Raw genomic sequence first — 4,126 nt, 5'->3', positions numbered from 1 at the left:
CTCATGCTATGTGGTTCTATTTATTTTTCTATCAGCAAAACATTAAGTACTCTGTCTGTGCTGTCATTAGGATTCAGCGCTGCTCTTAGAGTCTGAGGCTTTGGGGTATTTTTCTTTATGTATTAGTCTCTGAACAAAGGTGATTAAGTTAAAAAACAACAAAGTATATCCTAGGGTGTCTGGGCTGCATTCCTTCAGCCTTAATAATTGTATTTGAAGGGATTCTTTATTTCAATGTGTCCAAAACACCTACTCTTTCTTTTTATTAGAAGATCTCCTCAGTGTTTCAGAAATGTATATATTTCACTTTTCAGGCCTTAGTTGAAAGGTGGAATGGTCAAATCTTTATGGCCAAACTTCTGCCTCTTTCTAAAGCCTCAAGGCCTCTCTGCCAAATATCAGAGGACCTGTTTCAGTATAAACACAGGCCTGGTGTGTATCTACAGCTGTTGAGGGGAGGAAAGAAGCGGATGTATGTGGAATATTTGTAATGAGAGTATCTTACAGCTTTTACATGATGCAAAGCCTGAGTTGTTATAATACAGGACTGTAGAAACATAAGTCATTTTTGAGACATTTTTGAGTCCTCCTTAACTGCAGGACTAGCTTGAATGTTTTGAGAAATGCCAAATATCACAAGTCTCATTTTTTAATGTAGCTGCCATATTTTCCTATTTTTGCAATTGCAACAGAGACAGTTGCAAAAACTACCATTGTAGCACAGTTCAGTCAAATCAACACTGCAGGGAAAACCTGCTCTGTTCCTGTAGCTTGATACTGATTTGAAGTGGTTTATTGGTTTGCTATTGATACGTAATTACCGGGCAGTCAGTAGACTTAGGACACAAAACTAGATGCTTATAAAATGTTATTATGTACCTACAAATTTCTAAATAGCCTTCTTTCTTTAACTAATCCAGAAAAAACACATCTCTCCTGGGGGGGGATGCAGGTGCCCCTGCTCTATGCCACCCTGTGCTGCCCCAGATGCCAGCGAGCGAGTCCCTGGGGTGTCCCTGTGCACGAGGACCTGGGTCACCTTGTAGGCCTGTGCTGTCCGTGGGCGAGCTGCATGCGGTGCCCGTGGGGGCTGCGCTGCTGGGCCCTGCAGAGCCCTGATGCCGCAGGACCACTGCTGGCCCTGCCTCTGCTCTGCCGCCCTCTCCTTGCTACCCCCCTGCACGTCTTCCAGCTTCCTTTGCATTGTGCTTTAGCTGACCCAATTTTTTTCAAAAATCTCACTGTAATTTCTCTGGTTACTGTTTAATCCAGCTGGTGGTCATCTTCTTCCTCTTTACTACGATCAGTTTTGGGCAAATGCCCTCCCAGACAGTTTTAGGTCCCCCCCCCCCCCCCCCGTGCACACAATCAAGCTTCTGCCTTGCCAGGTGATGTTATCCAGGCCATTTTGCCAACGCGACTGAGGTGTGTAGGTACCCACATGACTGGCTTTCTCAAAGGCTTGTCATCTCATTCTGCTAGTTTTTAATGGCAATATGTGCCTAAATTGAGCATCTGAGGTTTGTTAGCTAAATTTTATAAAATATGGGGGAAACTAATCATTCTGAACTTGATAACTTTCCTTACACTGACATCAGCTTTCAAGGATGTACTATATGGAATTGCTTTATATATTCAAATACTATTTACATAGATGCCCCCTCCCCCCAGCCCATATGTTGGCATATATAGTTATGCTATATACCCTATCACATATATCCCATATGTATATAAGGTTATTTAAATGCCCAGCGTACTACCCTTTGCAGTGCTCCTGCCCTCTCCAAGCCACAGTGGTTAGCTCCAGCAGCAGCAGGCTTGGACTCTGCACACCTCCAGGTGGAGCTCTGCATTCAGCATACTGGCAAGAAACTCAGCGATTTCCACACAGGGCCTGACTTCAGCATTTCTGATTGCTCACACAGGAGGGAAAAGGGCCTGCTAGGAAGGGAAATTTTAAAAGGGTGGGGGTGTCCTTCCCACCCACAAATCCCATCTTATTCTAAGCTAAAATACTCATTTAAAAACCATTTAACCTACTTCTGTGGTCTCTTTCCTCTTCTCCTGCCTTCCCCAGTCCCCAGCCCCCTGCACCCACTGCTTGGTTTCCTACTCTCTACTCTCAAACGTGCAGGAAACCAGGGCAGAAGTCTCCCCAGCCAAGCACCCACACCATGAAAAGTTGGAGCTGAGACTCAACAACAAACTAAAAAGTAGCAGTGTTCAAACAGAGGCTCAGCCCAGCATGACCAAAGACCTTAACCTCTTTAGTACTGGATCAGCTAATAGTGCTCTGCAGCAACCAGCAACAAGTTACATGTCATTACAACACATCAGAGGTATGCTTTCAGGACACGGAGTTGGCAGGAGGTATTTCTTGGTCAAGTCTGTCTCGCTGCACCCTACCTAGGATTCAGAGTACTTCCATCACTGTGCAGTAGCATCGGTGTGACATTGGCTTAGGTGGGAACATATGGGGACATACCTGCAGGAATGTCTAGCAGCTGTTGGTTTTGAGGCTGTTGAGAGCATTTAAGTACTGAATTAAGCACTTTGATTTCTTGAGGATGTTAAAGGTAATTTTACCAAGGAGAGGTCTTGTTCATCAAAGTAAATTGAGCCTGAACTGACATGCTCAGCAGGTTGGCCCCATTTTCAGAACTGGCTATACAGTCAAGCTGAATTCAGTTTAGCTTCTTTGACCACTAAGGAACAAACTCTGCAGACTTATTAGTTTTTCTAGTACAATTCCTATGCATAATTAGTGTGCTGCACTCTGCAGCAAAAGCTTTCATGTGTTTGAAGCAGCACAGCTATACTCTACAACACCTTGTTGTCTCCCTCTTAAGGTATTATTAGAGTTCTCCCTATGCTACAAAATGGTCCTCTTGAAGGATGACAATAGTCTAGAAAGAGGGAACCATAAAAGGAGAATACTAGGAGCAAGGCAATAGATTATAGACATAAATGGATAACGCGCCAATTCTCTCACCGTGCTTTGCAAATGTGTTCTTTCTATTATGCAAGCCAAAGCTTGAGAGAATAAAGCTTCACCTCCTGTGACAAGAGGCCATCAGAGTGGCTTGGCTGAGCTAGAAATGTGGCAGTGGCAGAGAGAGAATGCAGTGGTGACAGCAGGTAGCTCAAGGCTCCTTGGCAATCTCTGAAATGACCCTGCTTTTTTTTTTTTTTAAACTCTCCCAAGCAGCTTTCTTCAGTGGTAGTTCCAGGACAGAGGGTTAGAGAGCTCCACAAAAAAATGCCTTCTTTGGCTGACGTCATTGCTGCTAAAACAAAAAGGACGCAAAGAAAATGGTATATGGACGCTCAAGTAGAATGGATTATATTACCAGTGACATTCCTGTGGCTGTAACGCAAAGTTTCAAAAGCTGATAGCTGAACTTGTGTAGCAGAGATCACATCACACTTTTGAGGCTGAAACCTCCAGCTCCCACTGCTTTGAGAACTCTGTCAGCAAAATGTGTCCAACTGAACTAGTTTAACAGTAAGCTGAGCTAGGAAAAAAATCCTATTGCATGGATGAAGAAATTCTAGAAAAGGTTTGTAATAGCATTAATATGACTATCGATTTTACCTATATATTGTATCAAACACCTTTAGTTGGAACACGAAGGTTACATTTCACAAAGGAGACATTAGGAGGAAAAAAAAGAATCACTGAGTAAATCCCAGGCAGTCAAGCCATCAATGTATGTACACTGAAAATCTGTCTAGAAATCAGATAGCCCGTATCTGATTAAACTGAAACCTGAGCCAACACTTGCTTCCCATTATTGCACTGCACACCATCGCAGGCATGGAAGGCCTAGAAACAAGAACAGAGAAGTCTATGTTGAAAGAAGAGATTTAGTGCTTCGACCTTTAGAATACCATGACTCGTGTGACATGTGTCCTTTGAAAAGCAAAAGATGTAGGCCTTTCCATGATTTTCTAGATTCAGATTTGAAACATTCACGTAACATACCAAGGATGCCAGTAGTTGTTCACGACAGAAACAGCAAAGATAAGAGTAATTATCTGCACATGCTCACTTCCTCACATTAACTATCAGCAAGCTTGAGCTAAATTTTCATTGTTTAACACTCCTTCATAACACCTAAGTTTT

The sequence above is a fragment of the Dromaius novaehollandiae genome, chromosome 2 (assembly GCF_036370855.1).
Source record: "Dromaius novaehollandiae isolate bDroNov1 chromosome 2, bDroNov1.hap1, whole genome shotgun sequence".
Taxonomy (NCBI): Eukaryota; Metazoa; Chordata; class Aves; order Casuariiformes; family Dromaiidae; genus Dromaius; species Dromaius novaehollandiae.
Note: the sequence above shows the minus strand (reverse complement) of the source record.